Source organism: Oncorhynchus gorbuscha, linkage group LG05 (assembly GCF_021184085.1).
Source record: "Oncorhynchus gorbuscha isolate QuinsamMale2020 ecotype Even-year linkage group LG05, OgorEven_v1.0, whole genome shotgun sequence".
In the NCBI taxonomy this organism is placed as follows: domain Eukaryota; kingdom Metazoa; phylum Chordata; class Actinopteri; order Salmoniformes; family Salmonidae; genus Oncorhynchus; species Oncorhynchus gorbuscha.
In genome coordinates, this window is record NC_060177.1 from 14108105 (window position 1) to 14120604 (window position 12500).

A 12500-nucleotide genomic window follows, 5' to 3' on the forward strand; every position below is an offset into this window, starting at 1 on the left:
GTGAACTAGGTACTGTAGGACAGACAGACCGACAGGCAGGCAGGCAGGCAGCCAGCCAGCCAGCCAGCCAGCCAGCCAGCCAGCCAGCCAGCCAGACAGACAGACAGACAGACAGACAGACAGACAGACAGACAGACAGACAGACAGACAGACAGACAGACAGACAGACAGACAGACAGACAGACAGACAGACAGACAGACAGACAGACAGACAGACAGACAGACAGACAGACAGACAGCAGTGTCAGAACTCTGTCAGCACACATCCTGTCTCTCATCTCTCACTGGCTCACACACAATTAAAAACATCATGTCTGCTCCCCTCTCCTCCCCTTGTCGCCTTATCAAGCCTACAATGGTATACCTGAATATCAAGTCTACATGGTATACCTGAATATCAAGTCTACACTGGTATACCTGAATATCAAGTCTACATGGTATACCTGAATATCAAGTCTACATGGTATACCTGAATATCAAGTCTACATGGTATACCTGAATATCAAGCCTACACTGCTATACCTGAATATCAAGTCTACACTGGTATACCTGAATATCAAGTACACATGGTATATCTGAATATCAAGTCTACATGGTATACCTGAATATAAAGTCTACATGGTATACATGGATATCAAGTCTACACTGGTATACCTGAATATCAAGTCTACATGGTATACCTGAATATCAAGTCTACATGGTATACCTGAATATCAAGTCTACATGGTATACCTGAATATCAAGTCTACATGGTATATCTGAATATCAAGTCTACATGGTATACCTGAATATCAAGTCTACATGGTATACCTGAATATCAAGTCTACATGGTATACCTGAATATCAAGTCTACATGGTATACCTGAATATCAAGCCTACACTGCTATACCTGAATATCAAGTCTACACTGGTATACCTGAATATCAAGTACACATGGTATATCTGAATATCAAGTCTACATGGTATACCTGAATATCAAGTCTACATGGTATACATGAATATCAAGTCTACATGGTATACCTGAATATGAAATCTACATGGTATACCTGAATATCAAGTCTACATGGTATACCTGAATATCAAGTCTACATGGTATACCTGAATACCTGAATATCAAGTCTACATGGTATACCTGAATATCAAGTCTACATGGTATACCTGAATATCAAGTACACATGGTATATCTGAATATCAAGTCTACATGGTATACCTGAATATCAAGTCTACATGGTATACATGGATATCAAGTCTACATGGTATACCTGAATATCAAGTCTACATGGTATATCTGAATATCAAGTCTACATGGTATATCTGAATATCAAGTCTACATGGTATACCTGAATATCAAGTCTACATGGTATACATGGATATCAAGTCTACATGGTATACCTGAATATCAAGTCTACATGGTATACCTGAATACCTGAATATCAAGTCTACATGGTATACATGGATATCAAGTCTACATGGTATACCTGAATATCAAGTCTACATGGTATACCTGAATACCTGAATATCAAGTCTACATGGTATACCTGAATATCAAGTCTACATGGTATACCTGAATATCAAGTCTACATGGTATATCTGAATATCAAGTCTACATGGTATACCTGAATATGAAATCTACATGGTATACCTGAATATCAAGTCTACATGGTATACCTGAATATCAAGTCTACATGGTATACCTGAATACCTGAATATCAAGTCTACATGGTATACCTGAATATCAAGTCTACATGGTATGCCTGAATATCAAGTCTACATGGTATACCTGAATATCAAGTCTACATGGTATACCTGAATATCAAGTCTACATGGTATGGCTGAATATCAAGTCTACATGGTATACCTGAATATCAAGTCTACATGGTATGCCTGAATATCAAGTCTACATGGTATACCTGAATATGAAATCTACATGGTATACCTGAATATCAAGTCTACATGGTATACCTGAATATCAAGTCTACATGGTATACCTCAATACCTGAATATCAAGTCTACATGGTATACCTGAATATCAAGTCTACATGGTATGCCTGAATATCAAGTCTACATGGTATACCTGAATATCAAGTCTACATTGTATACCTGAATATCAAGTCTACATGGTATGCCTGAATATCAAGTCTACATGGTATACCTGAATATCAAGTCTACATGGTATGCCTGAATATCAAGTCTACATGGTATACCTGAATATGAAATCTACATGGTATACCTGAATATCAAGTCTACATGGTATACCTGAATATCAAGTCTACATGGTATACCTGAATACCTGAATATCAAGTCTACATGGTATACCTGAATATCAAGTCTACATGGTATGCCTGAATATCAAGTCTACATGGTATACCTGAATATCAAGTCTACATTGTATACCTGAATATCAAGTCTACATGGTATGCCTGAATATCAAGTCTACATGGTATACCTGAATATCAAGTCTACACTGGTATACCTGAATATCAAGTCAACATGGTATGCCTGAATATCAAGTCTACATGGTATACCTGAATATCAAGTCTACATGGTATACCTGAATATCAAGTCTACATGGTATACATGGATATCAAGTCTACATGGTATACCTGAATATCAAGTCTACATGGTATACCTGAATACCTGAATATCAAGTCTACATGGTATACCTGAATATCAAGTCTACATGGTATACCTGAATATCAAGTCTACATGGTTTACCTGAATACCTGAATATCAAGTCTACATGGTATACCTGAATATCAAGTCTACATGGTATATCTGAATATCAAGTCTACATGGTATACCTGAATATGAAATCTACATGGTATACCTGAATATCAAGTCTACATGGTATACCTGAATATCAAGTCTACATGGTATACCTGAATACCTGAATATCAAGTCTACATGGTATACCTGAATATCAAGTCTACATGGTATGCCTGAATATCAAGTCTACATGGTATACCTGAATATCAAGTCTACATGGTATACCTGAATATCAAGTCTACATGGTATGGCTGAATATCAAGTCTACATGGTATACCTGAATATCAAGTCTACATGGTATGCCTGAATATCAAGTCTACATGGTATACCTGAATATGAAATCTACATGGTATACCTGAATATCAAGTCTACATGGTATACCTGAATATCAAGTCTACATGGTATACCTGAATATCAAGTCTACATGGTATGCCTGAATATCAAGTCTACATGGTATACCTGAATATCAAGTCTACATTGTATACCTGAATATCAAGTCTACATGGTATGCCTGAATATCAAGTCTACATGGTATACCTGAATATCAAGTCTACATGGTATGCCTGAATATCAAGTCTACATGGTATACCTGAATATGAAATCTACATGGTATACCTGAATATCAAGTCTACATGGTATACCTGAATATCAAGTCTACATGGTATACCTGAATACCTGAATATCAAGTCTACATGGTATACCTGAATATGAAATCTACATGGTATACCTGAATATCAAGTCTACATGGTATACCTGAATATCAAGTCTACATGGTATACCTGAATATGAAATCTACATGGTATACCTGAATATCAAGTCTACATGGTATACCTGAATATCAAGTCTACATGGTATACCTGAATATCAAGTCTACATGGTATGCCTGAATATCAAGTCTACATGGTATACCTGAATATCAAGTCTACATTGTATACCTGAATATCAAGTCTACATGGTATGCCTGAATATCAAGTCTACATGGTATACCTGAATATCAAGTCTACATGGTATGCCTGAATATCAAGTCTACATGGTATACCTGAATATGAAATCTACATGGTATACCTGAATATCAAGTCTACATGGTATACCTGAATATCAAGTCTACATGGTATACCTGAATACCTGAATATCATCTACATGGTATACCTGAATATGAAATCTACATGGTATACCTGAATATCAAGTCTACATGGTATACCTGAATATCAAGTCTACATGGTATACCTGAATACCTGAATATCAAGTCTACATGGTATACCTGAATATCAAGTCTACATGGTATACCTGAATATCAAGTCTACATGGTATACCTGAATATCAAGTCTACATGGTATACCTGAATATCAAGTCTACATGGTATGGCTGAATATCAAGTCTACATGGTATACCTGAATATCAAGTCTACATGGTATGCCTGAATATCAAGTCTACATGGTATACCTGAATATCAAGTCTACATTGTATACCTGAATATCAAGTCTACATGGTATGCCTGAATATCAAGTCTACATGGTATACCTGAATATCAAGTCTACATGGTATGCCTGAATATCAAGTCTACATGGTATACCTGAATATGAAATCTACATGGTATACCTGAATATCAAGTCTACATGGTATACCTGAATATCAAGTCTACATGGTATACCTGAATACCTGAATATCAAGTCTACATGGTATACCTGAATATGAAATCTACATGGTATACCTGAATATCAAGTCTACATGGTATACCTGAATATCAAGTCTACATGGTATACCTGAATATGAAATCTACATGGTATACCTGAATATCAAGTCTACATGGTATACCTGAATATCAAGTCTACATGGTATACCTGAATATCAAGTCTACATGGTATGCCTGAATATCAAGTCTACATGGTATACCTGAATATCAAGTCTACATTGTATACCTGAATATCAAGTCTACATGGTATGCCTGAATATCAAGTCTACATGGTATACCTGAATATCAAGTCTACATGGTATGCCTGAATATCAAGTCTACATGGTATACCTGAATATGAAATCTACATGGTATACCTGAATATCAAGTCTACATGGTATACCTGAATATCAAGTCTACATGGTATACCTGAATACCTGAATATCAAGTCTACATGGTATACCTGAATATGAAATCTACATGGTATACCTGAATATCAAGTCTACATGGTATACCTGAATATCAAGTCTACATGGTATACCTGAATACCTGATTATCAAGTCTACATGGTATACCTGAATATCAAGTCTACATGGTATGCCTGAATATCAAGTCTACATGGTATACCTGAATATCAAGTCTACATGGTATACCTGAATATCAAGTCTACATGGTATGGCTGAATATCAAGTCTACATGGTATACCTGAATATCAAGTCTACATGGTATGCCTGAATATCAAGTCTACATGGTATACCTGAATATGAAATCTACATGGTATACCTGAATATCAAGTCTACATGGTATACCTGAATATCAAGTCTACATGGTATACCTGAATATCAAGTCTACATGGTATGCCTGAATATCAAGTCTACATGGTATACCTGAATATCAAGTCTACATTGTATACCTGAATATCAAGTCTACATGGTATGCCTGAATATCAAGTCTACATGGTATACCTGAATATCAAGTCTACATGGTATGCCTGAATATCAAGTCTACATGGTATACCTGAATATGAAATCTACATGGTATACCTGAATATCAAGTCTACATGGTATACCTGAATATCAAGTCTACATGGTATACCTGAATACCTGAATATCAAGTCTACATGGTATACCTGAATATCAAGTCTACATGGTATGCCTGAATATCAAGTCTACATGGTATACCTGAATATCAAGTCTACATTGTATACCTGAATATCAAGTCTACATGGTATGCCTGAATATCAAGTCTACATGGTATACCTGAATATCAAGTCTACACTGGTATACCTGAATATCAAGTCAACATGGTATGCCTGAATATCAAGTCTACATGGTATACCTGAATATCAAGTCTACATGGTATATCTGAATATCAAGTCTACACTGGTATACCTGAATATCAAGTCTACACTGGTTCGCTTTTATCCAAAGCGACTTACAGTCATGTGTGCATACATTCTACGTATGGGTGGTCCCGGGAATTGAACCCACTACCCTGGCGTTACAAGCGCCATGCTCTACCAACTGAGCTACAGAAGGACCACCCATACATGGTATACATGGATATCAAGTCTACATGGTACGTTTTCTATACTTTACATGTACATGGAGTTACACCAGGGTCTATTTCATCAGACATTCACATTCATTATTTGATGTTTATTTTATTTTGTGATTGTTTTCTATGACCTGTTCTGGTTTGGTAGAATGTAATAGTACACAGAATTATATCAAAATCAAAAAACATTCTTGATTTGCTTCTTTTTTCCCTCTTTTTTTAAGGAGTGGGAATAGCTTTCATCCCACAGTGATGGTGTGCATAGGAAATGACATTAGAATCCTAATATCAGACTCATGCTTAATTTCTCAGGGGTTGTGATGAAGTGAATTTTGACTGATGGTTCCTGATAGTGGCAACACGTGTCCCTCTTACCCGGCTGGCGCTCCTCACCCGCTACTCTACAGATGTGTCGCTTGATGTACCCGTCGATCGCTGCTCCACTGCTACTTAATAAAATATCACTCCTGCTTTGACAGCCAGCCTTAATTGAGTCCCTTGTCACTTTTAGCAAACTGTGTGTTAACGTCATTTGAAACTTTTTTTCTTCTCCATCTATCTCAGTCTCTCTCTCTCGTGGTCTATAAGGAATATGTTAGCAGCCTAGCAGGCAAATCCTCTGTAACTTTGTTTAGGAAGGAGAGCGAGAGAGCGAGAGAGAGAGAGAGAGAGAGAGAGAGAGAGAGAGAGAGAGAGAGAGAGAGAGAGAGAGAGAGAGAGAGAGAATAAGCCTCAAAAGCCATCTTGTCATTGGATCCATAATTCAGGCTCATGATTTTAATTTCCCTCTGTTCTTTCAAAGGGATGAGAAGAGGAAGGGAAGAGGAGAGGGAAGACTGGTAGTTAGCTGGATAACTGCATTTGAGATGAGCTGAGGTGTTCTGTCATGCTGCCTGTACTACATAATAGGGATGGAAATGTGCCAGAGAAGAAAGACACATCAAAATGAAGGGAAGCCAACTTCCCTCTCTGAACTCTCAAAATCCACATCGCACGCTGTTTACAAACGGAAAAACCCCATGTTGTTTCTTCTAAGACGAACCAATCCCAGACCAGAGGGGCACTGTGGCACATTCAACCATAGATTGAATGACAAACACAGACGTACACACAGGCAGATATTCCCTTTTATTTGAATAATCAGTTATGTCCTTATATCAGAATTGACATGCCTTTAGTACAGTATCCAATGTGACCTATAGGCATGAGTTGTCGGGAGGGTCCTTCCTTCACACTCTGTCAGTGTGTTTGGCCCGGCCTGGCCCCAGCCTGTGTGTATGTGTGTGTTTGTGTGTGTGCTTGCGCAGAGGGAACAGACGATAGTTAAAATTGCGTGTGTGTTTGTATGTGCGTGGGTGGGTGGCTTCAGGCTGTATACTTCAGGCTGCTGGTCTGGGGCCCAGTGTAGTGTGTCTCTCTGTCTGTGTTTCCCTCCCTCCCCCTCTCTCTCTCTCTCTCTGTCTCTCTCTGTCTCTCTCTTTCTTTCTCTCCCTCTCTCTCTCTCTCTCTCTCTCTCTCTCTCTCCCTCCCTCCCTCCCTCTGTCTCCCTCTCTCTCTCTCTCTCTCTCTCTCTCTCTCTCTCTCTCTCTCTCTCTCTCTCTCTCTCTCTCTCTCTCTCTCTCTCTCTCTCTCTCTCTCTCTCTCTCTGTCTCCCTCTCTCTCTCTCCGTCTCCCTCTCTGTCTCCCTCTCTCTCTCTCTCTCTCTCTCTCTCTCTCTCTCTCTCTCTCTCTCTCTTTCTCTCTTCTCAGCTACACCAGGAGATGTTTTGATGTCAGCTGCATCTCTTTGTCTCTTCCTTCCTCTCCCATCATCTTTTTCTTCATCATTTTCTCTTTTCCCGTTCCCTTCTTCTCCCCTCATCTTTTTCTTCATCATTTTCTCTTTTCCTCCCCTTCCTCATCTTTTTCTATATCATTTTCTCTTTTCCCGTTCCCTTCCTCTCCTCTCATCTTTTTCTTCATCATTTTCTCTTTTCCCGTTCCCTTCCTCTCCCCTCATCTTTTTCTATATCATTTTCTCTTTTCCCGTTCCCTTCCTCTCCTCTCATCTTTTTCTTCATCATTTTCTCTTTTCCCGTTCCCTTCCTCTCCTCTCATCTTTTTCTATATCATTTTCTCTTTTCCCGTTCCCTTCCTCTCCCCTCATCTTTTTCTATATCATTTTCTCTTTTCCCGTTCCCTTCCTCTCCTCTCATCTTTTTCTTCATCATTTTCTCTTTTCCCGTTCCCTCCCTCTCTCTCTGTCTCTCTGTGAAGCTCAGGTTGTGGTGCTTACAGGACTCGGCAGTGCCACTGTACTCCTCACCATACCATTTGATCATTAATTTATCACAGCTCCAACAGTTTGTTTGACAGGTGCAGTAACTTTCATCTGGTGGGCTTGGCAGCATTTGCTGCTCACTCTCTTTCTCTCTGACTCCCCCTCTCTCCCCCTATATTTTGCTTTCCACTCCTCCCGCCCTCATCTCTACCTCACCCTCTCCCTCTCTCTGTCCACTTTCTCTCAGCCCTGGTAAGGTGAAAGTAAAGACAGCAGCCACCTTTCCCTTACAGGACCCATTTGCCCCTCTCTGGTAATGAGAAGACAGACAGACACGGTTCCTCTCTGATACATCATGTTTTATTGATACAGTCAGCGTAGGGAATACATGAATGGGAACAGGAGGATCATTTGGGGGTCTTGTAGGCCTATGTGTAGCTAGCTAGTGATGTTGTTGTTAATCGACTTGTGGTGCTATAGCAACAGCATAGCTCTTTCTTGTATCTCTCTACCATCTCTCTCAATATATTTATTTTATATCACTGATGCATTTTTGTCTTGTTACCCCTCCATCTTTCTTCCTGAAACTATCTTTTCTTCCACAAAGATGATTCTACCTTGTCTCATTGATGACCTGAACAGGAAGGTTGTGTGGAGAGACTCCATCATGATGAGTTGATCATCCCTGATCAGAGAAAGGCCCGTAATTCATCCAGTACATTGACCTAGAGTAAAGGTTCATACAAGTATACTGACCCAGAGTGCGTTCTGAGCCCTCTCCTGTACTCCCTGTTCACCCACGACTGTGTGGCCACGCACGCCTCCAACTCAATCATCAAGTTTGCGGACGACACAACAGTGGTAGGCTTGATTACCAACAACGACGAGACGGCCTACAGGGAGGAGGTGAGGGCCCTCGGAGTGTGGTGTCAGGAAAATAACCTCACACTCAACGTCAACAAAACTAAGGAGATGATTGTGGACTTCAGGAAACAGCAGAGGGAACACCCCCCTATCCACATCGATGGAACAGTAGTGGAAAGGGTAGCAAGTTTTAAGTTCATTGGCATACACATCACAGACAAACTGAATTGGTCCACTCACACTGACAGCGTCGTGAAGAAGGCGCAGCAGCGCCTCTTCAACCTCAGGAGGCTGAAGAAATTTGGCTTGTCACCAAAAGCACTCACAAACTTCTACAGATGCACAATCGAGAGCATCCTGGCGGGCTGTATCACCACCTGGTACGGCAACTGCTCCGCCCTCAACCGTAAGGCTCTCCAGAGGGTAGTGAGGACTGCACAACGCATCACCGGGGGCAAACTACCTGCCCTCCAGGACACCTACACCACCCGATGTTACAGGAAGGCCATAAAGATCATCAAGGACATCAACCACCCGAACCACTGCCTGTTCACCCCGCTATCATCCAGAAGGCGAGGTCAGTACAGGTGCATCAAAGCTGGGACCGAGAGACTGAAAAACAGCTTCTATCTCAAGGCCATCAGACTGTTAAACAGCCACCACTAACATTGAGTGGCTGCTGCCAACACACTGTCATTGACACTGACCCAACTCCAGCCACTTTAATAATGGGAATTGATGGGAAATGATGTAAATATATCACTAGCCACTTTAAACAATGCTACCTTATATAATGTTACTTACCCTACATTATTCATCTCATATGCATACGTATATACTGTACTCTACATCATCGACTGCATCCTTATGTAATACATGTATCACTAGCCACTTTAACTATGCCACTTTGTTTACTTTGTCTACATACTCATCTCATATGTATATACTGTACTCAATACCATCTACTTTATCTTGCCTATGCTGCTCTGTACCATCACTCATTCATATATGCTTATGTACATATTCTTTATCCCCTTACACTTAGTTTTGGAATTGTTAGTTAGATTACTTGTTGGTTATCACTGCATTGTCGGAACTAGAAGCACAAGCATTTCACTACACTCGCATTAACATCTGCTAACCATATGTATGTGACAAATAAAATTGGATTTTGATTTGATTTGACCAGTATATTAACCCAGAGTAAATGTTCATACCAAGATGATGACCCAGAGTAAAGGTTCATACCAAGATGATGACCCAGAGTAAAGGTTCATACCAAGATGATGACCCAGAGTAAAGGTTCATACCAAGATGATGACCCAGAGTAAAGGTTCATACCAAGATGATGAACCAGAGTAAAGGTTCATACCAAGATGATGACCCAGAGTAAAGGTTCATACCAAGATGATGACCCAGAGTAAAGGTTCATACCAAGATGATGACCCAGAGTAAAGGTTCATACCAAGATGATGAACCAGAGTAAAGGTTCATACCAAGATGATGACCCAGAGTAAAGGTTCATACCAAGATGATGACCCAGAGTAAAGGTTCATACCAAGATGATGACCCAGAGTAAAGGTTCATACCAAGATGATGAACCAGAGTAAAGGTTCATACCAAGATGATGACCCAGAGTAAAGGTTCATACCAAGATGATGACCCAGAGTAAAGGTTCATACCAAGATGATGAACCAGAGTAAAGGTTCATACCAAGATGATGAACCAGAGTAAAGGTTCATACCAAGATGATGACCCAGAGTAAAGGTTCAGACCATTATATTGGCCCAGAAAAAGGTTTGAAATAGTATAGTGACCCAGAGTAAAGGTTCATACCAAGATGATGAACCAGAGTAAAGGTTCATACCAAGATGATGACCCAGAGTAAAGGTTCAGACCATTATATTGGCCCAGAAAAAGGTTTGAAATAGTATAGTGACCCAGAATAAAGGTTCAGACCAGTATATTAACCCAGAGTAAAGGTTCAGACCAGGATGTTGACCCAGAGTAAAGGTTCAGACCAGTATACTGACCCAGAGTAAAGGTTCAGACCAGTATACTGACCCAGAGTAAAGGTTCAGACCAGTATACTGACCCAGAGTAAAGGTTCAGACCAGTATACTGACCCAGAGTAAAGGTTCAGACCAGTATACTGACCCAGAGTAAAGGTTCAGACCAGGATGTTGACCCAGAGTAAAGGTTCAGACCAGTATACTGACCCAGAGTAAAGGTTCAGACCAGGATGTTGACCCAGAGTGAAGTTTCAGACCAGTATACTGACCCAGAGTAAAGGTTCAGGACAGAAAGCCCCCTGTTCACTCTGCTCTCTGTGCTAACATACACTGCCTGTGTCCAGCTCAGCCCACCCACTCCTTACCATCAGACTGTTTCTCTCTATTTTTCTCTATATTTTTCACTGTTCCGGTCTTTTTCTTCACATGCCATACTTTCCCTCTCACTTCCTCTTTAAATCCATCTCTCTCTCTACCAACTGTAGATCATTAAACAGCCCCTCTCCTCTCCCATATCTATCTTCACTCTACTATTAAGGAATTCTCTCTCTGTCCTAATCCTGTGAACAACATTGTTATTCCTGGATACTGGATGTTGTATGAGATCAAGGGACCCTATAGCCTCATAGGTTCTCATAGATCAAGGGCCCCTAAAGGCTCATAGGTTCTCATAGATCAAGGCCTCCAGAGGAGCAGCATAGGATACCCTCATATCTCTCCCACCCTCCATCATTTACTTTCTCCCTCCATTCTTTACATCCATAATTACTCCCTCTCCCTTTCTCTCGCTCACTCGCTCACTCCCTCTCCCTCTCTCTCTCTCGCTCTCTCCCCCTCCCTCTCCTTCTCACTCTCTCTCCCTCTCTCTCTCTCTCCTTCTCGCTCTCTCTCCCTCTCCCTCTCTCTCTCGCACTCTCTCTCTCTCTCCCTCTCACTCCCTCTCCCTCTCTCTCTCTCGCTCTCTCCCCCCCTTCCCTCTCCTTCTCACTCTCTCTCCCTCTCTCTCTCTCTCCTTCTCGCTCTCTCTCCCTCTCCCTCTCTCTCTCTCTCTCTCGCACTCTCTCTCTCTCTCTCTCTCCCTCTCTCTCTCTCCCTCTCCCTCTCTCTCTCTCTCCTTCTCGCTCTCTCTCCCTCTCCCTCTCTCTCACTCTCTCTCTCTCTCTCTCCCTCTCTCTGTCTCTCTCTCTTGCTCTCCTTCTCGCTCCCTCTCCCTCTCTCTCTCTCTCTCTCTCTCTCTCTCTCTCTCTCTCTCTCTCTCTCTCTCTCTCTCTCTTCTCTCGCTCTCTCTCCCTCTCTCTCTCTCTCTCTCTCTCTCGCACTCTCTCTCTCTCACTCTCTCTCCCTCTCCCTCTCTCTCTCTCTCCTTCTC